Below are 25147 nucleotides of genomic sequence, written 5' to 3' on the forward strand. Positions count from 1 at the left end.
ATGAAGAAATCAGCCACTGGGAAGCAACATAAGTCCCCCAGGATTACCCAGGTGCTGAGGGCACACTTGACACCCAGATGCTGCTCCCTGAAGGTCCTTGTGGTTCCCAGAGGCAGATTTAGCAAGATTCAAAGTCCCATGAGAACAGGGACCGTGTCTGCCTCACTCCGCATGGTCTCCCCAGCACCTGGCACGTGGTGGGCACGTTGTTGTTAGTTACTGAGTGAATGACTGAAGTTAAATCCACTTTCTTTTTGATCCCATTTCTTCTTGTGCAAACCACAGCCTAGCATTCAGCATGTCTTTCCATGTGACCCCCTCACCAGCCTATGGATTCTTCAGGCCAAGACCACGTCAGATTACCTTTGACTCCCTTGGCCCGAGTCCAGGGCCTGGCTGAGAGCAGGTGCACAGGCAATGAATACTGCGTTGTGAAGTGGGGAATCTCTCCATTCTGGATTCGAGGCGGTGCAGTCGCCACAAAGCTTCTCTGAACTCTTTCATCGCTTGCAGAGGTTAAGTTCCCCAGACCCATGGAGTTGCCAGCGATCTGCCAGCCACCACTGGTCCAGGAGTAACTTGGACATCAGCCCCTGCCTGTCACACCTGGGGTTGGCACACCTGGACTGTTCCGGAACAGACCTCCTGGTTGAGGGTTACATAACACCTGGAGTGGTTATGAGGACAGGCGCCTCCTTTCCATGAATTGCCGGGGCTGCGTGGCGGGAGGCTGGTAGCCGGCAGGGGAGGGACCCTTGGCATGGCTGGTCCCTGTGTCTGCTGCCAGCGGGGCCTTTGATGAGCATAGGGGCTGCCTGCCCGGCCAAGTGCATTGTGGAAGACAAAAGCTGCAGAAAAGCGGCACAAATACTTGAAAATGCCCAGGAACTGCCACAGAGCTTAGCACCCTGTTTCCCTGTCATCGGCACGGATGTGGGGAGGTGTGGGGGAGCTTTTAGGGCCTTGTGATGGCCTGCACATTGCACAGGCCCCCTGGCACAGCAGACACAGCATCAACCTCCAGGCTAGGCGAGTTCCCCTCACCTCTCTGATCAGGCTCCACCTTTCTCGTATGTAAAATGGCTGTAATGAGACCAAACTCATAGCGTTCTTGTGAGGGTTGGGTGGATTGAGATAAAGTGCCTACCATATGGTTGTCTAATAATAGTAACAACAACAGTAGTCGTAACAGTGGCGGCTAATACAGACTGAGCATCGATTATGTGCCAAACGCCATTTTAATTGCTTTGCGTGTGTTAACTCATTTCATCTCTGTAATGACACTGTGAGGTAGGCCATTCATTTATATCTCCATTTTATAGATGAGAAAGCTGATGCTCAGAGATGTGAAGTAGCTTTCCCAAGGTCCCACAGCTTGTTAGAAACCAATCCAAAAATTCAGACCCGCAGCTCTGGTTGTGGAACACGTGTGTAACCACCTTGCTACACGTTTCTTGCCCCTACTCTTGAGTATTATGTTTCCCTGTTGATTATGATGGTGATGACAACCACGGTGATGATGATGATGATGATGGTGATGGTGATGCTGGAGCACAGCCCTTCATTTTCTCTGGCGATCTGCTTGCTAGAGTTTCAAACTCATTTTTATATGTGATCCTCAGAACAAGCCCAGGAGAAGGAATGATTTTGAGATCTGAGGAAACTGATCTGTAAGAGCTGGCTGAAGACACATGCAGCTATGCTGTCTGGAGCAGGGAGGAGCACATGGGGGTCAGGGCTGTCCTGCCTGGACCTGGACCCTGACGGCATGGGTGGGCGTCACCATGCCAGAGCCTGGCAGGGATGTGGGCTAGGATCTGAGCTGTCCCAACCCAGTGGCGACCACAGACCCTCTGATGAAGCTGGTGGAGTCATAGCTCCCATTCAATAGGTGCAGATAGTCGTGTATCTCATTTAATCGCCACGGTGGCCCTAGGAAGTCCATATTATTATTACTGTCATTGTACAGATTGTGTCAGGGATTTATTGCCCCAGTAATGCCTAGTAACAAATGCAAAGAGAGTCTCAATGGCTTTCGATAATAAGCATTTATTGTTCGCACATCCGGGGTGGTTGGCCACGCAGCTCTGCTCATCTTTGCTGGACTCCCCCCCATGCCTGGAGTTTGGCTGCTCCGGCTGATCTAGCTTATCTGATATGTCTGGGGTGTCTTGGTTCTGCTATGCACATCTTTCTTCTCCTTCTGGAACTAGTGGACTAGCCAGGAATGTCCTTCTCGCAGTGAGGGCAGAGGGCAGAGCAAGACCGTGCTCCCTGAGCAGGGCCTCTGTGAGCTTCTGCTTGCCTCTCATGTGCTGACACCCCTTTGGCTGCAGCCAGTGACATGGTCAATCCCACCGTCAGAGTGGTGGTGAGGGTGAGGAGCCCGCAAAGGGGTGAAGAATTGGGACCTTTTTGCAGTTGATCACAGCTGATGCCATCTCAGGTGTCCCTCCGACTTCTCTGGGCTTTGCTGTCACCCTTACCTAAAAATAATCGCACTATTAGAAAGAGGAAGGGGACGAACAGGCAGTGAGCCCTGACGGAATGCTCAGTCAGTGCCGTGATTCCCGAGGCTCTGTGGGGCCGGGGCACTTTCTCAAGGTTGCCCAGCTGGGAAGTGGCTCAGCTGACAGTGGAATGTCGTCTGCTTGTTTCCCGTGTGTATATGTGTGTGTGTGAGAAAGAGGCCGGACCCGTGCCCAGGGCCAACTTAGGAGAAACTTGCAGCCAGTTCTCCCACACGGGGTTTCTTGGGGGCTGGAGGCTGGGAGGAGAAGAAGCTGTAGGACCGAAAAACAGTGACCTCTTCTTCCAAGGGGTGGGTAGAGCTGTTGGTTTCCCACACGCTTCCCCCGGGGTGGCCACCCCAGAGACTAGAACATCTTGGAGCATTCCTCCAGTAACTCTGGGAGCCTTCAGAAAAGGTTGCTTCCAAAATGTCAGTGTCATGGAGAAATGAGGCCATCAGCCCTAAATTAGCCTAACAGGGTGCTGGCTGGGCCTCGCCAGTTCAATTTCCCACCTTGAGGATGGAAAGTAAGTCAGGGCTCTGATTTCGAAAATGGCCTGGAAGTGGGTGATTCCTCCTTGTATGTTTGGAGCTGTTTCTCCGTCTCCTTTGCCCCTCCACCCCCATGGCAGAGCCCCAAGGAGTCAAGATGCCAACTTCAGTCTTGACCTTGATCCTGGAGGCTGTTCCCCAGGGAGCATTGTTCTCCACTCACTGCCTTGGGCCCCTCTCCACACTCGTGGGCTTTCCCAGACCTGGGAGATGCATCGTAGGGGGATTGCTGCGTGGTGGGTTTGGAGGGCTGGGCGGCCATCTACTTTGCTGGCCCACCTCCCCACCCCTGCTGACTATGAGCCTAAGGGTGGCATCAGCTGCACCTCTTTTTGTCCTGACTTTGGCCTGATAAAAGCAAAGTGTAGAGCCCTGAATGATGGAGACAGAAATGAGAGATCCTCTTCCCCCTCCCCGACCTCCCCTCGTCTCCTCCCTGCACTTATTCTGTGCCCAACATCAACCCAGATATTTATTTCTTTTTCCCAGTGAACTAAAGGTTTATAAAGTGGAAGCCTTTCCCTCTGCAAAAAGTAGCATCCTCTCCATCCTGGAAACTCCTATTCATCCTTCTATACCAGGCTGCAGAGCCCCCTTTTCCATGAGTCTTTCCTTGCACCCCCAGCTGGAGTTGCTGCCTCTTCATTTAGGACCAGCACATCTCCAGGGCTTTGTTCTGGTCCAGATAGCACTTACAGCACTGCTGTTCTGTTTTGTCTCTGTGTGTGTGTCAGCTAAGCCATTTGAAGGCAGTGACTGTGGCTCCTGTGTTTATCTCTGTGTCCCCAGGGCCTACCACAGCGCTTGAGTACATGCGGAAGTAGACTTGTATGTGCCAAGTGGATCCCTGAATGTGTGAGTGGGGACATCCTCAGTCCAGCAGGGGGTTTGGGCTTCAGACCGCGCTGCTGTAGCTTGGAAGCTGGAACGCCCGACTGTCGCACACAGCACCATCTGCAGACAAAGCCTGTGGCTCTGTACACGCAACTTGATCCCACACTTGGGAATTTATGTTCCGAGCGGGAAGAGCCCATCCTTAGCATTGACCACCTCAATTTTGAAACCTTTCCTTGCCTTTTCCCAGCTGGTAACTTTGAATAAGTTATTTCTGCCCCGTGCCTCAATTTCCCCACCTGTAAAACGAACGTAGAAACATTTGCTTTGGCTGATTTGTTGAAAAGAATAGAGATGGAGTGAGCAGTAGTTATTATTGTGATGATCTTTTCTCTGATTATTGTGATGATCTTTTCTCTGAAGAGGAACCACTCTATCTCTTGGTGGGGCAACAAAAGCGTTGGTGGCCAGGATACAGTATTTGGAGGCCTCTCTGGTGGTGTTTGCTCTCTAGCAGGAAGAGTGCCTGCATCGGGACACAGCGGTAAAGCCACCAGACACTCCAGCCCTGCCTGGATTCCCAGGAGGCCGGCAGGAAAGGACCATCTGCGGCTTACTGGCCTGCTGTTTGGGCAGCAGTACTGTGGGAAGGCACAGGGGAAGTACAAACATTATGTACTAGGGACTTCCATCCGCAAGCTGATACGGTTCGGATGCCTTGTGATTTACAAGTGTTCCCAGTAGACGCACATCTGCTAGCTCTTCTTGCACTTGTCGGGGCTCAGGGATGATGTAGGTTCTTTAGAGTTGTGCTTTCACCCTGGTTCCTCCCTTTTTCTTCCCTGCTTTCCCCTCCTTCTGCATTTACTGAGCACCTACTGTATGGCGAGCACCAGGCCAGGTGCTGGAGATGTAATAATGACTGACACATGGTGCAGGAGACAGGTCGGCTCACGGTTGGCTCAGTAACAGCCCCCTAAGACAGCCACATCCTAATGTCCAGAACCTGTCGCTGTCACCTTCCATGGCAACAGAGACCTTGCAGACGTGATTAAGTTAAGGGTCTTGAGATGGAGAGACTATCCTGAGTTATCCGGGTCAGCCCGACATAATCACAAGGGCCCTTGTGAGAGGGAGGCAGAGCGAGATTTGACAAGAGAAGAGGAAAAGGCAGTGTGACCACGGAAGCAGGGGTTGGAGTGATGGAGCCAGGAGCCAAGGAGTGGGAGAGATAAGGAAGGTGTTTCCCCTTGGAGCGTCCAGAAGGAGCCAGCCCTGCTGACACCTTGATATTAGCACCTTAAGACTTATTTTGGATTTCTGACCTTCAGAACTGTAAGAGAATAAATTTGTGTTGTTTTCGGCCATGAAGTTCGTTGTAATTTGTTACAGCAGCAACAGGAAATGAATGCAACGTGACATTGCCATGTTATGTAATAAGTGTCAACACCACTCTTCTGTAGTCACAAAGGAGCCCAAATGGCTCAGTGGTTCAGAACAAGAACCCTGGAGTCCAATGCCTTGGTTCAAGTACATTTCCACCTTTTATTGGTTGAGGGGCCTTTTGGCGTGTTGCTTCTCAAAGCTCCGGGTTCACCACCTGTAAAATAAAGACAATAATCCTTTCCACCTCACGGTGGTTGTGAGGGTTGAAGAGTGAAAGGCACATGGAGTTCCAGGCCTGGAAGGCGATACGTGCTCCCAGCTCCTTCCCTGCTCCTCGCCTTCTCTTTATTAGCAGGAAAACACTGAATGCTGGAGAAGCACTCAGTGGGGATGCCTGGTGTAGGGCACTGGCTGGAGAGGTTTCCTGTTTGGAGCCTTTGGAGAGAAGATCCCCAGGACATTTAGTAGTTGTGGGTTTTCTCGGGTGGGTCACTTGCTCCTGACCTTCCTGAGGTCCTGCAATTCACAGGAATCCTCAATTTTTCCTCTTAAGCTACCTTTGAATATACATAAGTTCTTTTATTGAGTAAATGTGTATCTCGCCCTGCCGTGTGCCAGGCCTTGTAGGGGCAAGCAGAATGCATGGGAGCCACAGCAAGGCGTCCAGGCCTCCTGCCTGGGGGCATTTGGCTTGGAGGCTGCTCTGGTTTGTCAGTTGCAGACCCACTGTTGGGATTCTCACTTGATAATAGGCTACCTGGTTCCTTGCCTCCTGACTGGTTATCTGCTGCTGTTACCAGTTGTGGAGAAATTGAGGAGACCCCAAGCCTGGGAGGAGCTAAGGCTACTCACAACCGAGCACCTCTGGGGGCCTGGCACTGTGCTGGGAACCTTGTGCCCTGTGGTGGCCACGCCCTGAGAGGGCTTCATGCCCTTTTCGCAGATTGTACTCCTGTCGGTCTGCTGGTCTGTTATTGGATAGCGCCATTCTCTCCGTTAATCCCACACATACGTTTGGAGGTGAGTCATCATTCTCAGTGTTTTGCATGTGGGGAAATTGAGGAACAGAGAGGCTGGCTTGCCCATGGCCACACAGCAAATGAGAGGTGATCCCAGATGTGATTCTGGAATGTTTGCTCTTTTGTTTCATAATAAGTTTTGGGGGGGAGGATGGGCTTGCTTTGCTTTGCTGTTGGGTATTTTCCCCTCACTGGAAATGCTTGTGCCTTTGTTGTCATAGTTTGTTTGCATTCCTGAGCAACAGCAGGGCTGGAGAGTGAGGGGCAGCCTGGAAGCACTTGGTCTGTTAGATGAGTCCTTCCAGAGGGTAGACTTGGATGCATTTTTAGCATAAATGCCAGCTGGACTAGCTGTGCTGAGGGACAGAGGGAGCCCCAGCCATCCCAGATTCTCTGCCCTGTGCGGGAAGCCTGGACTCTTCACCATGTGCCTCACATGATGCTTCCTGTGAAGTGACGACAGGCAGAGCCTCTGTTGACACTGGACAATGTGATCAGGGTTACCTTCGGCTGGTGAAAGATGGGCACAGTCTGCGACCGGGGCGGAGAAGACACCAGGCGTCGGCTCTGTCCGAGGTGGTCCCAGGTGCTTCCTATTAGATGGGCCCATTAAGCCCTTCCTCCCCTTGCTGGGCAGACTTTTCACCCCTATTTGTCAGACAAGGCAACCCCAAGTCTGGAACTTTAAGTACTTGCCCAAGCATTTGCTCAACTAAAGGGTGGTGGAGGCAGGATTCAAATCGAGTCCTGAGCCCCCAGACCCCTCGTCTGTCACTCTGCCACCTCCTGTAAGCAGCTTGCTGATGTTCTAAGAGGCAGTTCAGATGCTTACAGGAAAACAGAAGACATATAAAATACCATGGACCTTGCCTCTTTACACTAATTAAATGAGGAAACAATTTAAACCTCACTATCCATTGCTGTAATGAGGCCGGAGGACAGCAGGTGCATGTATGTGCTGCCTGCGGTAATTGGTAGACACCGGGAGTGGATTTTGTTAGCATTGTATGCAAAAATAGCCTTGATTGTGTCTGTGTATTTTCACTCCATTACCTCACTTCTCAGCTTTTTCCTAAGGGGATAATTCAAAGGGAGAAAACACCAATTTTGTGAAAATGTCTATTAAATATATATATTTTTTTTACTTTTGATTATGGAAAATTTCAAACATCCGGGAAAGTAGAGAGCATAATATAAAGAACACCCACAGACCCATTACCTGGTCTTAACACTTATAAACATTGGCCTTATTTATTTCATCTTTGTTTTTTCTAAAATATTTCCTAGTAAATTATAGATATCCTATTTCACTTCCAAATATTTCAGCGTAATTTTAGTTGTGATAATCAAAAGTTGAAATGGAGAATGGTTAAATAAACTGTGATGTGTCCACCTCGTATGACATTGAGACCCTTAAAATTATTTTGAAGTAGAAGCTGTTTTAGAACTCTCAACTTTTCCTTTGTACAACTTACCGTAGTTTGTAGTAATTTAACTGCTTGGTTATTTAATTAATGTCTGTTTCCCCTACTTATCTGGTTGGACAGTGTCTGTTTTGCTCACCATTTTGTCTTTACTGTCCAAGAAGGTACCTGGCATGTTGCAGGTGCAAGATAAAATTCGTTGAATAAATGCCAAATGAGCATTTTTAGATCCTTGAAATAACATGCTGAGTGACGGAAGCAAAGCACATAATCTCATATGAGCACAATGTGAAAATATGTGTGTACACAAATGACTTCTAGAAGGCAGCTCTGGGAATTTCGAGTTTTTATGCTAGCATGATGGGAAATATGGGTGAGATTTGTTTTTCTTGCCCTATTTCCTTCATGTTGTGGTCATGCGGTTGTAACAGCACGAGTCCATCACTGCCATCACGAAGGCAGCTGCCGTCATGTGTCCTGCTTGCTTTGTACAGTCCAGGAAAAAAGGAACACTGGCTTGGAGTGGAAAGACTTGCTTTTGAAGCTGTCACTCTGCTTTACTCCCTGCAGGACCCTAAGCAACCTCTGAACCTCTCAGAGCTTAGAAGAACTTTCAAGTTCCTTCCACTTAAAAATGTGATAATAGTCTCTGGTCTTCTGCATTTCTATAATTGAACGAGAGCATGACTGGATCATGGATGTGAAAGCACACTGTAAAATGTCCCAGAGCTGACTGCTCCCCATCCTTCTCCACCGTGACACCCACCCCAGGTATTCAGAGGTACTCAGACTCCCTGCAGGTGCCCTGATGCCCCCTGGATGGAGAGCAGATGAGCAGCTCCATGGAGGCGCACAGCACAGGCAGGGTTTTCTTAGGTGTCCATCTGAACATCCTTGCTGACAGCACACGTGGAGGTGACGGCTAACTCAGAGTGCTTTCACTGTTCTCACCCATCTTACTAATTGATTAGTCCATCAGCCATTCAGTGGTATTTACTGAGCCCTTACCACATATAGGCTGTGAATTCATTAGCCCTCTGTGGCTGCTGACCCCACCCAGACTCTGGATTTTTAAGTGGCACTAGAGTCTATGGACACTGGTCCCTGGGGTCATGAGGGAGGGTAAAGGCGGTACAGCCAGGGGATAGAGGGCAGCCCTATCACTTTGCAAGGAGAGCTTATAGTAGAGGGATCCTGGCTGACTTCCCCTATCGTTTCTTCTGAAGGATCCTGTCAAGGTGTTAGAGCCTAGATGAGTTTCCCGGGGCGGCCATAACAAAGTCCCACAAACTGGGTGATTTCAAACAACAGAAATTTATTCTCTCACAATTCTGGAAGCCAGAAACCCAAAATAAAGGCATTGGCAGGGCCGTGCTCCCTCTGAATCTCTAGAGTAAGAATCCTTTCTTGCCTCTTCCTGGTTTCTGGTGTCGCCAGCAATCCTTAGGGTCCTTGGCTTGTGGCTGCATCAGTCCTGTCTCCTCCTCCATCCTCACATGGCCTTCTTCTCTGTGTATGTCTATGAGTTTCTGCATCTCCCTCTCTGTATAAGGACAGCAGTCATTGGATTTAGGACCCACCCTAATCCAATAAGACCGCCTCTTAACTTGATTACATCTGCAAAGACCCTGTTTCCAAATAAGGTCACATTCACAGGTACTGGGGTATAGGATTTCTATGTATCTTTGGGGGGGACGCCTTCAACCCGTAATGGAGCCCAAAGCAAAACCAGTTCCTCCAGCTCCTCCTGACCAGCAGCCCTGTCCACCCGAGGACCACTGCCAGACGACGTACTTTTCCCCTGGGACCTGGACAGGACCCTTCCCATGCCTCATCCCTTCTGAGCCTACAACAACCCTGTCGTGCCTTCAATCAGGCACTGTACAAAACACACTCCCCAAGCGCCTACTCTGAGCCCAGGGCTGTGCCCAGCTCTGGAATACGAGGGTGTAAAGCCTGCTGTAATCCTTGCCCTCAGCGATTTTAAAGTCTTTCATGCAGTGAAGAGACTCACATGGGAATAAACAATTCAAATAATTACAACTTCCGATGAAGAACCAGAGTGCTAGGAAAGAGAACGCTGTGCTCCCCTTCTGGCCAGAGCTGCCGTTTTACAGAACTGCCTGGTCCGGGAGGAGCAGGAGGCAAGCCTTCTCTCCCCGGCAAAGACCTTGCAGAGGAGGGGAGCTCTGCACTGTCAGGGAGCAGAGAGAAGGTCGGGGAGGGGGAGGGTGGGGAGAAGGGGCTGCAGGGGTTCAGAGAGGAAGGCAGGGCCAGCTTGTGGTAGGGAGCGCACGTCTTATGTAGTGACTGCTCGGGGTTAATGTGAGACTTGGAGCTAAATCGACAATCGAGCCCCTTCTTCCTTGGAGTGCTGTGGAGTCCACTGTTTGGCAAGCTTGGCCCTTGGCCCGAGTGACACCTGAGACTGGATAGTCTCAGTCCTGAGGGCCATCCCACGCATTGGAGGCTGTTTAGCAGCGTCCCTGGCCCCTACACCCTAGATGCCCATAGCACCCCTCTCCCCAGTCATGGCCTTCAAATATGCCCCCAGACATTGCCAAATGCCCCCTGGGGACAGGTGCCCAAATTGTCCTCCATGAGGAACCAGTGGTTTACATTAGGAGTCCCAACTTTGGCAACTCCAGAAATCCCTTTAATTGGCTCTCCCTCCTTGTGAGAAAGTTTTTCAATTGAACAAACATCGTTTGCTAAGTATTCATTTCTCCGCTTTCTTGCTTAAAAATATCCGCCAGTTGGAGTTTCCGGTCTGTGTTACTAGGCTGAGTTGATTTCATTCATTCCGGTATCAAGCAAAGAAGCTTGATGTTTTAGGTGCCATCTGTGGCCTGACTGAAAAGGAAGATGCGGGTTCTGGTAAACTTCTTGACCAGTTGAAAAATAGCGTGAAGACCCCCATTGAGGAATCCTGAGACCCAGTTGGACTCACTGGTATAAACTTCACATTCACCGTTTACAGTCAAGGATTTGGGTCAAATGTCCCTGGAAGAAAGTTCCTTTGAACCTCCTCTGCTCCGGCAGCTGCCATCCTGTCTTCCCCCCATTTGGCCATGAGCAGTGATACCATTCAACATGTATTTATTCAGCGCTTGCCACAGGCCTGGCCCTTCCTTGGGCGTGAGGGTGCTGCGGCATGCAGATGACAAGCAGGAGGCTAAGAAAGAAAGAATCGAATCTCCGGAGGTGCTAAGTGCTAAGAGGGAGGTGGTTTCTGGAATTACAGGACCCTGTAAACAGTCAGGTGGCCCTCTCTCCGGCCCTGCCCTCTGCTCGGTCCTAGCTCAGCCCCCTTCAGGATCAATTCATGTTCATTGACAGGGCCCAGCTCCTGTTAGTTGCCTCATGGGGGACAAAGTCCTTTATCACTTAGAAGAACAGGCGCTGTGGCAGGCTGTGGCCTGCTCATCGAGAGGCGTTTCTGAGAAGTGTTGAGGGTGCGTCTCACTAGGGGCCGTGAAAGGACGCTCCGCAGGGACCTTGAGCCTGGCCTGGTTGACGGAGCACCCTGTGACTGACATCGTGTTCTGCAGAAGGAAACATGGCAGTTCTCTCTCCCTCCACACAAGTCTTCAGCCAAGGCTTGGAACACAGAAGGGACCTTATAGCGTGTGAGGCTTTGTGCTCAGGTCCTGTCAGAGGGAGGAAAGGGACACAGGAGGCCAGGGAGGGAAACTTAGCCCCCTTGCCAAGTGTCCCCCTGGCACCATGTGTCCGCCCCTCCCCTTGGCCACTGGGAGGCTTTCCTTCTCCTGCCACAATCTTACACCGGGTCTTCTTTCTGTCTTTGTTCCCTGGATTCCACCCACCGTGGGTGTATGAAATGGTAGCTGCTTGGCAGCACCCTCTTGGAGGATGCTGTGCACCTGCACAGGTTCCCGCCCCTCCTCCTTTCTCCCTCCCTCCCTCCTCCCATCTCTCCTTACCTGCTGGCCACCTAATTCTTTTCCTTTCCTAATTCTCCAGTTCGGAGAACAATCCACACCAGCTGCCTTGCGGAGCCTTTCAAAGACACAAATCCCAGCCTGTGCCCTCCTCTCCTTTAGTTAATACCCTTCAGTGTCGTCACACCCCCCCCACCCCCATTATCCTCAAGTTAATGCCCGAATGTCTTCATGGTCACTGCTTGGCTTATGAGGCCCCAGTGGGTTCTGGCTGGGCTTCAGGAAGTGCCCCGTCTGGACACTGGGAATTGGACAGCCAGCCCCGAGGGGAAAAGTGGTCTAGCCACAAAGAGCAGGAAAGACTCAAGGATTCAGTGGTTCAGAGGGGGTCGTGGTAGGGACCAGTGGGGCCATTGGAGCCTTCAAACTGGATCTGACTTGTGTTTTAACCAGATCGTTGTGGCTGCTGTGCTGAAAATGGACTGAAAGTGGCAAAGGTGGAAACAGAGAGCCCAGATAGGAGGCTGTTGCGGGAACCCGGGGTACTGCAGAAATCCGGGAATGGGTGACGTTGGTCTGGCCGGTGGTAGCAGAGGACGTTGTAAGAAGTGATCAGGTATGAATGTGTTGTGCAGGTAGAATTGGATATGGGGTTTGAGAAAAGAGGTGATCCCAAGGCTTTCTCTCGAGCAAGTAGAGAAGGAAGTTTCCATTTGTTCATGCTGGGATCAATACGAGCAGGGGGGGTTGTTTTGTTGGTTTGTTTTACGGGTAGGGGTGGAATTGTTTCGCTTGAGATGTTCGTCAGACATCCAAATGGAGATATCCAGGAAGCAGCTGGATATCTGAATCTGGAGTGTGAAGGTGAATTTTATGTGCCAAGTTGGCTAGCCCACAGTTCCCAGACATTTGGTCAAACAATAGTTTGGATGTCGAAGCCTGTGTTTTGGATGAGATTAGCATTTCCATCAGTAGATTGAAGGTAAAGCTCTGTACTGTCCATAATGTGGGTGAGCCTCCTCCAACCAGTTGAAGGCCTTAAGAGAAAAAGACTGCAGTTTCCCAAGGAAGTGAGAATTCTGCCTGCAGACTGTCTTCAGCCTTGAGCTGCAACGTGAACTCTTCTCTGAGTCTCCAGCCTGCTGGTCCACCCTGCAGAGCATGGACTGGCAGCCTCCACAACTGTGTGAGCCAGTTCCTTGAAATCTCTCTCTCTCTCTCCATATATATCCCATTGGTTTTGTTTCTGTTTTTCTGGAGAACCCTGACTAAATACATGGACTAAAGGAGAGATAAATACTTGGGTACATATTTGGGAGTCATGTTATTTAATCTTTGCCATTGGGTGTGATCACCAAGAGGGCGAGTGTGGAGATAGAGGAGCAGTCCATTGGGCTATCCAACACAAGTCAAGAAATTCAGAAACTGTTTTCGGGGTGTGTGTGTGTGTGTGTGTGTAACATTTACTGAGCTCTTACTCTGTACCAGGGATTCTCCATTTCTGGATGCTGCCTCTTCTTAAAACCAGAGCTGTCTATCTCCTTATTTGTTCTGGAAGTTTGGGAAATGATCCCAGTGGGGCCACCTATTTATTTGACTGATGTTTTGCAACTCCTGTGTCTCAGCCTGTCCCGAGTTCTGGGCAGCAGAATGGCATCAGCCTTTCCTTTTCAGAAACCAATGATTCCGGCATCTTCCTTCCAGGCCATTTTCCGTTCCCCTAACCTCTAGCCTCTTGAAACCATTTAGCATCTCTTGATACCAAGTCATCCCATTTATTAAAATGTGTGGAGCCTCCTTCCTGGCAAGTGGTGGTGAGAATAGTTCTGCAGCCCCAAGGGATAGAGTCATTGGAACTTAGTGACTTGAAGAACGTTTGGTGTGAATAATGAAAAGTGCGGGACCGTGCTGCTGCATCGCCCTCACCCACTCTGTTCCTTGTTTTCTTTGTGAGACAGAATGTTTAGTCCATATTTTCCAAGAACTGTGGAGGTGGGTTGTTGGGGACAATTGATTTTTAGGGAAGTATTGTTCTGTATGTGGAAACCATGAGGCAAACAATAACATTGAGCAAGACCTGTCCCGATGACTGGGCCTGGGCAAATGGTGGTGCCAAGTGTTTGGGTCACTGTGTGGTATAAGGCATCACTTCTGCCTGCAGTGGATTTTGCTCTGGACTCAGCGTGACCCTGGGAGCTTTGTTCTAGCCAAATGTCAGATGGATCATCTACTTTCTAAGGCTGTGATTGATTCTAAATTAGAGGAGGTGTACCCTGGCAGGGAGGAGGGTCACAGGTCTGTGTGACGAACACTGAGTTCTGGTTCTCATCCTGCCCCTGGCTTGCTGTGTGAACTTGAGCAAGCCTCCTCACCTCTCTGAGCAGCAGTGTCTTCATCCATGATGAGTTTGGTCCAGGTGGTCTGAGAAGGGTGAGCCTGTGGCCAGTGGGAGGGTACCCACCCTGAAGAAAGGGCCAGCCCTCCCTCAGCATCCAACTAGCTTGTCATGCTGTGTGAGATCAGTGCTGCCAAATAAATCTTTGGACTTTGTAATGAAATGAAATTTCCTGAATTTTAGATGTGGGCAGTGAATTCAGAAATATTTAAAACATCCTGTGGGTGAAACCTGTAGCCAAATAGATCCCCAAAGTCTTCCGTTTGCCACTCAGGGCGACTGCATTGTTCCTCGTGGTTTATCACATGCTGGGGGGCCAGGAGAGGGCGGGAAGCTCATTTGATTTATTTTGTCTTGAAATCACTACAAGTTTTTTCAAGGAACTGGGTGAGCAAAGCCAGACTGGAAATCAGGTCACAGGATCGCTGTTGCCTAGAGACTGGAGAGGGGACCAGGCCTTCTTTCCTTGTGGGTGGAAGTGTCAGCCTGAGGCAGTGGACTCTGTTCAGCTCGTCTCCTTGGGATTTATCCCTGGGTCCAGCCATAACCAGCCTTCTCTCTGGCTCTGTGGACTATGTGACATTCAGAGTTGGAGGGAATCAAATATTTCCACGTTTTATTATTTTTTGCTCAGCAATATATCTTTTAGACCTTCTGTGTGTGTGTGTGTGTACACACACCTCATTCTGTTTTAATCACTGCATAGTATTCTATAGTTTTTTCAACTGTTCTGTATTAATGGACATTTTGCTTTTTTCCATTTTCCCCTTTTATTTCTACTTCCCCTAATGTCATGTCATAGAATTGATTTTATTCACCCTACATGCCACACCTTCCTCCTTCTTTTCCTTCCTGTCTTCTTCCTTTTCTCCTTCCCTTGCATCCATCCATCTTTGGATCCATTCATCAGGCAGCTATCCTTACAGATGCTAGATGGATGGGGTGGAACCCTGGGGCCATTCCTTGGCCTCCTGGAGCTCCAACCAATGGGAAACCAGAGAAGAAGCACACGATGGGATTCCCTGGAAGCAGGTTCCTCAACAGTCTTTTTGAAGGAGCTCTTTCTGGCCTTTTCGACTGTAAGGTTCTCTGAGGCGGGTATTGCTCTTTCAAAGGAGGAGTTGGCCTTTGGACCATTACCATGTCTGCTTCCCGCGACCTTCCTGGATCTCCATCGGCTGCCTGCTCTCCCCTTTTTCCCATTGCGAGGGCCTGTGGCTTGAGCAAAACAACACCATGGTTGGCTCCAGAAGGTTGGCCGTGAGAAGGGGCTAGTGGGATGGCTTTTCCACTGGCACAGGAGAGAGAACTGTGAACAAAGTTTCTAATCGGAAGTCAGTCTGAATTGGACACAGAACCTCAGTCTCCTGCCTTGGAGGAAATTAAGTAAAGATGAATCAAAAGGAGTAACTGGGGCGTGTGTACCAGAGACAAGCACAGAGAGGGGGAACAACCTATGGTCAACGTTCCTTTGTTTTCCATTGGGTCCAGAATGTGCGTCTTGTGCCAGGAGCTGGGTCTGTGCTTGGCTCTCCTTCCGTCCTCTGCACTTTATGCTTCTTTTCTTGCGGGCATCTCGACAGTGGTCACAGTCCTGATCTACAGAGCATCGCTCACCAGCACGTGGAGCTCTAGGAAAGCACAGTTCAGAGTTTGGGCTTCAGGGTCTGACCACCTGCTCTGCCTCAGTCACCCCAACAAGTCATTTAAACTTCGTGTCTCAGTTTTGTCCTGTGTGAAATGGGGAAAGTGTCACTGACTTCCTCCTAGGGGTGTCGGAGAGGGTAAAATGAGTTGTTCTGCATGAAACATCTGACCTAACCCTGGAACAGTGCCCAGTGCATAGTAAGTGCTCAGTAAATACCACACACACACACACGCACACGCACACACACACACACAGATCACATGTCTCCTTCTCAGGGAGGCCTTTCTTTCCTGGCCTCACACCCCCATCTCCCCTTCCCTCTTTATTCGTCTCCACAGCACTTACCGCCGTCTGACCCACTTGTTTATTTCTTTGTTGACTCTGCCCCCTACCCCTCATGAGCCCCCACAAATACAGAGATTTCTGTTAATTTTTTTTAATGCTTTATTCCCTGGAACGTGGGTAGGTGCCTAGGAAATATGTATTGAATGGTTGAATCTCTGTTTTAGAGATGACCTCCAGGTCATGACTCGGGCACAGAGAGGTAAGGTAACTTGCTCAGAATCACCCAGCTACTCGCAGTTGGCAAATCTGAATTAATGCCTCCCTGCTGGTAAAACCAAAACCAAAACAAAACCAAGCATAGTGCCTGCCACATGGGGAGGACTCGTAGATGTTACATAAAATAATGATAATAATGCTGGCAACTACTGCCCCTGCCCAGGACACCCCGTTTCACTGTCCCCCAGTTTTTCTGGGTGAGCACTGAGTCTCAAACAGGAGAAGCTGTCCTGAGAGGGTTACGTGGGGGGCGCCCAGGCCTGTGGGCAGTGGCTGCACCTGGATTAAAATGGGTTCATGCCCCTTCTAGAGGGCTTCCCAATCTGAGGAGAACCGGGGTTCCGTAGAAACATCAGGGGGCTCACGTGGTGCCCATTTCCAGACTCAGTGGCAGCTTTGGAAATGTGCCAGTTTCCCCTCCTTTCACTGGCTGTTGGGCATTCCCTGAGCCCTCAGCGGTGCTGCAGGGTCCTGATGGACAGGAAATTGTTTCTGATCTGGACCTCGTCCCAGCTGTCCCCCAGTAGGTTTTATTGTTCCCATTTTTTAGATGAGGACACTGAGGTTCTGGAAATGTAAATACTGAGGCCGAGATTGGAACGCAGGCCTGCTAGGTCCCAGTGCCTCATACCCCTGCTCTGCTCCTCAGATGCTGTTATATTTGGGTTCTGACTCTTAAGCGTTTATTGAGCAATATGTATAGGCTGAGTGCCGTGCCTAATTTTTTTCTTGTTTGCTTATTATGGTTTTTAAGCTGTTTTCTCCAAACAAGGGCACTGTGTTTGTCAGAGGTATGCGGGGGAGGAGACCTTGTGACCCTCCGGATGACAGCAGTGAGCCATGGGGAGGGAGCCCAATTGTCAGAGCAGCACTGCTCTGGATTCAAATACAAGCCCAGCCTCTTGGTTGCTGTGTGATCTGTGTCCAAAAATCAACTTCTCTGAGCCTCAGTTTTCACATCTGTAAGATGCAGTGAGTACCCTTCCTTGGAGGGGACACTGAGCAGTTGAGATATTAAATATAAAATATGAAGCTTGCTGCCTGGTGCGTCGTTGGCCATCAGTGAGTGGTGGCTATTTTATGATGATGATAGTGATAATTACTATTATGATTGTATTTTAATACATAGCATTGTACCTAAATGTCACTTCTGTGTTTACCTTCCGGATCTTTGTCACTCCTGAGGGTACAGACTGAGCCTTATTCATCTCAGCATCCCCGCCTTCTCTCACAGCTCTTGGTGTGTGGTTGATGTGCCCTTATTGGAGGGCACAGGAATGAATGGATGGATGAATACGGAAGTGGGCTGGTGGTCTGTGGAGCCCGCTCTGGCCAGTTGTTGGGGGCTGCGTTTCCTGGAGTCTTATCCTCTCTTGTCAGATTCAGACCGGGACAACGGTAAGGTCGTTCCATTGTTCCCAGATAACATTTCCTATCTTAACGTCTCCACGGGGCAGCCCTGGGCCACACCCTGCCCTCCTGGCCTATCACTGAGCCCCCTTTGGACCCTGCCGGCTCCATTCCAGCCTGATTTGAAGAAAGCTTTCCTGCGGGGGCCCTGCTCCTCGTCTCCTCCCTTCCCTCAGTGGCAACAGTGGCTTCAGGGGGCATCTCTCTCTCCAGAACTTTTCATGTTCCAGTGAGGACCTGAAAAACACGTTAAATCAAGACACTTTACATTAGCCGGGCTCTTCATAGCCTGACCGACATCTTCCCCCTTCTGCCTCGCAGTCACCTTGTCTGATGGTCAGTCAGTTCTTACCCCTAGTTGAACTTGGGAGAAACTGAGTCTCAAAGTGGGTGGGACTGCTACCAATGTGGCTGGTTAGTGAGAGAGCCCAGGACCACTGCTAGCTCTCTGCGCCTCACCAGTGCTTTTGCTACCAGTTCCCACGGGGTGTGTTCGTTGGTTGGCTATACCCTTCTCTATTTCCAGAAGATGTTTGAGGGGTATGTCACAATTTTCATGATCCAGGGCACTTTCCAGTCTGTTAGCTCAGGGTGACATCCCAGCTGCCCCGTAAGGTGTCAAGGTATCCGGGCATCACCAGACCCGCCCTGTTGGTGAGGAAAGCAAGGCCTGGAGAGCCCGTGGCTTCAGATTACACATCTCGGGGTGGCAGCCCTTTCCCTTCTGCCATGTCTCTCTCACCTGTTGAATTTGACTCTTAGATCAGCTGTTCTCGAACTGGATCTAACGTTAGAATCACCTGAGGAATTTTAAAAATCTTGCTGCCGGGACCGACCTGCAAAGATGCTGACTTAATTGTCAGGAGCAGGGGGGTAGGGAGGCGTTATAGCATCTCGGCAGGTGATTCTGCTATGCAGCAACGCTGAGAACCACCGTCTTAGATCTTCCCTGTAACAGGGATGTTGGGAGCCGACATGAAACCAGGAATCCTCAAACTCGATCTTAGACCGTAGTGCCAGCCTTCCTAAAGCAAACCTGGGCTTAACTGTATGCCCTTCTGCTCAGACTCATGGCAGCTCATGTCCCAGAAGAACTGCTGTGCTGATAGAGGAAGCTGGGGAGCAAGGGAGATGGGAGCAGTCCCCAGAGCCATCATGTGTTGTGTGCTGGGCACTGTCCTCAGCACCTTACATATGTTAACTCATCCAAATCCCGATCCACACACTAGCACTATCTCTGATATCATCCCATTTCACAGATGAGAAGACTGTCCATGGAGTAGATCAGTAACTTGCTCAAGCTGGAGGGGCAGAGCTGAGATTTGAAGAGAGCGAGCTGGCTTCTGCAGGATGATCTGGGAACCATGGCACACTGCTTCCTACATGGCTGGGAATTTGCTCTCCCCAGTGGATCTTTCATGGTGATGCTGGGGCATAGCTCATCTGTCACTCTGCTGCTCAGGAGCCTCTGTGCCTCCCCAGCGCATCTGTAGGAGGAAGGCAGACTTCTTAGCACAGCACATGAGGGATGCCCTTTACAGCTGACCGCTGGCAGGCCGTCCCTCCATATTCCATGTTACACAAGCTGTTACTGCTCCTCTTTCTTGCCTAGTGAACTCCTATCTTCAATACCCAGCTCAGCTATCCTCTTCTCTAACTCATGCAGGAAAAGCCAGTGACGCCTGCCTTCCTCTTTGTTCCCAGAGCTCTTGATCCCTCCATCTGTGACCACATAGATCACAGCCTTTTCTGCAGTATCCTCCAGTGAATCATGAGTTCCTCTAGGAATGGGCTCTGCCTTACTCCTGTTTGTTCTCCTCCCCTCAGCGTCTATAGCAGTGTTTTCGGTGGATGGCCACCTCTCACACGTAGGATGACCTCCTTTACCTTAGATTCCACAGTATTTCAGGCACAGTAACACGTTCTCTTTATCTTTCATCAGAGGGTTCTTCCTCTCTAATGGATGCTTTCCTTCAAGGTGCCTGGGGCTCCACATTGCATCATGGACATTTACTGTGTGTTCCTCAGCCGGGCTGTGATTTTGGAGGAGTCCCGAGCTCCCTGGAGGTTTGCCTCTCCAGCCTTGGGCTCTCTGCATTCTTCAACACCTCAGGGTCCAGAAGGAAAAGAGCAAAGCTAGCCAGCTCTGGGAACGGCCCGGGTGAAGAGAGGTGGGCGTCTCGCTTAGTGTTGGGCTTGATTCCTGAACTGAGCTGCCCCGGGTGAGGCGAGGCAGAGGCGGGAGGAGTGGATTCTTGGTGACTAGAAGTGAAATATGTGTGTTTCCTCATGTGCTCTTGTGGAAATGCCAGCAGCTGCTCACCAAGAAGTATAGCGAGGCCCTCTGAGGACAGGCCCCCAGGGTCCGAAGAGGATGGGCACACGGGGAGCCACCAGCCTGCCGTGGCACTTTTGAGACCTGGCTGCTGTAGACTGAAGAGGACAGGAAAGTTAAGTTTAAAAAACCCTGGGTGAATTCTAAGAATTTATCCTACAGAAATGTGTGCATAGGTTCGGATGACGTGCAGTGCATCATCTCAACGTTGTTTGAAATAGCAAACGATGAGACACGATCGATCGATTGATTGATTGATTGATTGACACACAATGCCTGGTTTTTAATCCAATAATAGATTACCGGATGTGTAAAGATACAGAAGAGTGTGGCCTAAACTTAGGGGAAAAAGTAGTGAATAGAAAACAGAATAGAATTAAGATTCCAGAGCTAAACTCACACTTGTGTCATCAATTTATTTATTTTTTTATTAAATAGACTATATTTTTTTTAGAGCAGTTTTAGGTTCACAGAACAATTGAATGGAAAGTACACAGAGTTCCCATACAGCCCCTGTCCCCACATATGCCCAGCCTCCCCTACTATCAATGTCCTGCACAGGAGGGGTACGTTTGTTACAACTGACGAATCTACCTTGGCACATCGTTACCACCCCAATCCATAATTTACATTAGGATCCACTCTTGGTGGTGGACATTCTGTGATACGTGTCTAATGACACGTTTCCACCTTCGTAGTATCATAGTTTCACTGATCTAAGAATCCTCTGTGTTCCACCTGTTCATTTCTTCTGATGAAACAGGATTTAAATGCTCCTCAATTGTTGATTGGTTGACAAAATTGTGATACATCCATAAAATGTCTGCACAGTATTGACAGTACAGCTGTTAAAGAGAAGCAGTGGCTTTATGAAGTGATATGGAACAATCTTGAAGCTATATCAGCTATCAAAAAGCAACATCCACCTTAACGATCTTGATTTTAAAAAAGAAGGGCATAGACCGTGTAGGGAGTGTGCCAACAGCTAACTAACACTAACACACAGCCACCTCTCCCAAATCAGCTCCCTGTACTTCCTGCATCCACACTTAACACATTCTGTTGTTCCTGCCTCTTTGCTGACCTGGAAGCCCAGGGGACAGAGCGCTCCAAGAGGGCAGGACCTGGGCTGTCCATTTGCAGCCAGATGGCCGGGCACATCCTAGCCTTTCCATCGGTATGTGTGAAGGCGTGAACGAATGAAGAGAGTGGGGAGTTTCTTTCCGCAACTTCCTTCTGCCTGCTACTCCTCAAATGCAGGAGGCTGGAGCAGAAGCCCCAGATGTCCCTTCTCCCCCTCCTGGGTACTGTCTTTCCCCTCCCCTCCCCTCCCTTGAGTTTCTATGCTGTGCAAGGCTTCCTCATTATTCCCCAGATTACAGAGACACAGGACATGGGGGAGATGCTTGAAATGGACCTTTGAGAGGATATGATGTAGCTGACATTGGCGGTTAAGTCAGGCAGATCTGACTTAATTGATTAATTTAGTTGTACTGGCCTAGCAAGGCAGCGGTTGGGATCAGACTCCCCATCTAACAGCATGCTGGTGAGTCAGACCCATGGGGTTTGAGTCCAGGCTCTGGCCGGGCTGCCTGTGTGACCTTGGCCATGTGACTTAACCTTGCTGAATCTCCATTTCCTGATCTGTAAAAGGAGGCTAAAAATGCTCCTCTTGAGGTTGTCATGAGGATTAGAGGTAATCACATAAGTGCGAGTGCCCTTTGAGGAAAGACGAAGGTGACAGTGCTTGTTGTGGAGGGAGACAAGCGAGGAGGGCCTCCCGTGGCTCTCAGGTGCTCCTCCTTCCTGGGGGTGGAAATCCCAACTTCAAGTCAGAATAGGTTCTAATTCAGCTCTTACTCTTTTATTCAGCGCACTGCTCTTGGCCACCCAGGGCTTTCAACTTAAGCAAATAAATAATCCTGCTCCGCCGGGCTCTGTGTTCTGCAGCCAGCCATATGTTTGAGGTTGATAGAGATCCTTATCCAGCGGGTAATATTACCCAGCAAGGGATGACATTTCTTATCAGAGGCCCTGCGGAATCAGAGATAGCGGGTCCTTTCTTTTTACCGGCAGCCAGGCCTCAATGTTCAAGGGTGGCAGGCAGGGCAAGAGGGGCGGACCAGGGCCCGGGAGTGGGCAGCTTGCACTGCAGTGGGCATCAGTCTGCCCTCATCTCTTAAGACAGCTGCTCTCAATACCCTGTCTTGTCAGAAGAAGGTCACTGTGAGATTTCTGCATAAGATTGAGGCAGGGCAGGGCAGGGAAGTGTGAACTGAGGAGGGAGGCGGGGAGTGCCATGATGCTGGACCAGAATGGGGTGGAGGCAGAGCGCTTGCCTCTGTGGGGCCTTGCGCTGGTACAGAGAGGCAGGTGGCCCCCTGCTACAGCACCAAGGTGGAGGGCATCTGTGCTGTGGCTCTGCAGAGCGGAGGCAGCTGAGGCCAGAGTCTCGGCTGTGGGAATGGTGAGGTGCTGGGTAACCTCGACGTCCCCTTCCAGGTCCCCCTGTCCTTTTCCACCCTGCCCTGTGCCCAGGAGGCCGACCTGTGTGGGTGCACCAGGATGGATGCCACATGGGGCTCCTGTGCCCCTGGCTCTGTTTGGGAGGCACTGGCAGGATGGGAGGGCAGGGAAGGAGTGAGGGCAGGGCATTTATTCTTCTGCTTCCTCCCTGCTGGGTTCTTGATTGATACAGCCAAAGTCTACACAGAGGCCCCTGCGTTGGAATCCTGATTCGGGCACGCACTTGCTGCGTGCTATCAAGCAAGTTGTTCAACCTCTTTGCACCTCGGTTTCTTCCTCTCTGGTATGGAGGTGACACCATTTTTCTTGACGTCTCTCACCACTTGCCTCTGGGGCTCACTGATCCTGGAGCGGGTGCACTGCTGGGTCCCCGAGGGCCCGTCTGAGGCCAGAGCTCACTGTACGTGAAGCCCAGTGTGGGCAGAGGAGGTCAGACTTGACCACCTGATGCTGGGGACACGTGCTCAGTGCTCTCCCCTTCCTGATTTTTGGGAAGTCCTGCCCTGTCCAGCCCTGCTCTCAAGTAGTAATCTTGCTATCATCAGAAACGGAAGGAGAAGCGGTTTCTCCCTCTCCCTGGACCCCTTCCAGCCAGTGGTTCTGCCTCTGCTTCCTTCCTGTTGGCCCTACTTCTTGTTTCCTTCCATCCCCCCTGCCTCTCCAGGCCTTCACGTTGAGGGTGTTGAGTTTTTCCCTCCCTCACCTCTCTTTCTGATGGCCAAGTCGAAATTCTGACAGCACTGCTCTGACCATGTGCCTGTCCAGCAGTCGGTCATTCAGACCTCTTAGCATGGCATTTAAGGCCCACCTCATCGTGACCCGGCCCTGTGGTTCCATGCTGGTCACCTTTGAACCTTCCTGTGGAGTGTCAGTCCTGGTAAGCAAGTCTCACTTTTGAACCTGCCATTGTCTTCCATTGACTTTCATGCTTCGATCTCATCGTTTCTCCTTTGGTTGTCTGAGGGGTGCGTGGGCTCTAGCCACAGACAGGGCTGAGTTCCCCGCCTAGCTACACCAGCTGCTGGCTCTGTGACCCTGGGCAAGTCGCTTCACCACTCTGAACCTCAGTGTCCTCAACTGTGACATGGGCTAGCTCCTGCGCCAGGTTCTTGTGAGAAGCACAGTCTCAAGGCTCCTACTGGGGCGAGGCTCGTGGCAGGTCCTCTGTGAGTGGGGGCTTCTGTCTCTAACTGGCTGCCCTTCTGATTATCCAAATGCCACCTGTGCTTAAGGTCCATCCCATCCTTTGCCTTTCCTCTGGGTTCTTCTGCTGGAAGTCATCTTCCTCTGTTTGAAAGGCTCAGAGTGCCTCACGTCTGGACAGCGGGAATGGACTGCTTCTCTTTCTGCCTCTGTCTGACCTTCCAGCATCACATGGATTCCTTTAGGGCATGGACTGTGGTGTATGGTTCTCAGCTTGGCCACAGAACCCATTGATCTGGTGATTGAGAAGTTGACCCCAAGGGAATAGAAGAGCATCATTTGTTCTGTCATTGAATCAAATTTGATTGAGGGCACATGATATGTTAGGTGTGTGCTTGGCACGGGAGTTACAAGGAGGTGTGAGATGGAGACTGTCCTCACGGAGCTGGTCCTCCAGGGAGAAGGTCATCCGGTTGTGTGTGCCAGGCGCAGACAGCAGCCCTAGAAAGATGTGGGCCCCTACCCGTAGGTAGCTCAGAATCTGATGTGGGTTGTAGGGGTTTGGGGGGCATTCTATGACCAAGGAAAAGATGCCTCCCTTCAGATTGATGCCCCCATCCCCTCAGATCAGAGAGGATGGCGTTCCCTCTCCAGATGCCACTAGTGACCTTATCAGGTGAAGTTCCGAGGTCACCAGCACCTCTCTGTGTAGACCTACACAAAGCCTTGTTAGGTAAAGTCCACCAAGAGAGATGTTCTAGAATGTTCCAAGCTGGCTGATCATGATGGTGCCTTGAACACTCATGATAGCTTGTCCATGGCCAGGAAAGTGGGTGAGAACCAGCCAGCTGACCATCTCGGCCAACTTGTGGATCCTCTCCTCATGAGCCTCAGGCATCTGGGGCTGCGGTGGACATTATTTTCCCTCCACCACCAACACTCTTATCCAAGTCACCCTCATCTCCTGCCTAGATTACAGCAACAGCTTCCAAATTCCACTCCCTGGATCCAGTCTTGCCTCTCTGCAATCCTTTCTCCACTCAGCAGCCAGCGTGATCTTTCTGAAGTGGTAATCAAATTGTGCTGCCCCCACAAACATACCCAGGCCTTTCCATTTCTGCTCTTGGGATAAAAACCAGTATCTACTGGACTTTGTGTGGATTGACCCAGCTGTCTTTCTTCACTCATTATTCTTCATCCACACTGACCTCTGCCAAGTGATACAAAGCTATCCCCTTCCCTCCCACCTCAGGGCCTTTGCACGTGTTATTTCTCTGTTTGGAATGCTCATTCCCTCCATTTTTTGATGGTGAGTGCTTTCTTACCCTTCAGCTGTCCCCTTATTTTTCTCCCACTGCATTCTGCTTTTCCTTCATAGCATGATCTAGAATGATACATTTATTTATGTTTGCTTCACATCTGTTGGTCCTAGATGGACTGGAGGCAGTGGATTTATGAAACAGGAAGGGGTGAGGTCAGTTTGCTAGCTGGCTTTGAAGC

General features: G+C 50.3%; 1 long non-coding RNA gene across 7 annotated transcripts in view; it reads left to right on the plus strand.

The window, feature by feature from the left end:
- The window catches only part of LOC103567818 (uncharacterized), a 225307-nt gene that overhangs the window by 178145 nt on the left and 22015 nt on the right, over nt 1–25147 (plus strand). The window lies entirely within an intron of this gene.

Source organism: Equus przewalskii, chromosome 8 (assembly GCF_037783145.1).
Source record: "Equus przewalskii isolate Varuska chromosome 8, EquPr2, whole genome shotgun sequence".
Lineage (NCBI taxonomy): Eukaryota > Metazoa > Chordata > Mammalia > Perissodactyla > Equidae > Equus > Equus przewalskii.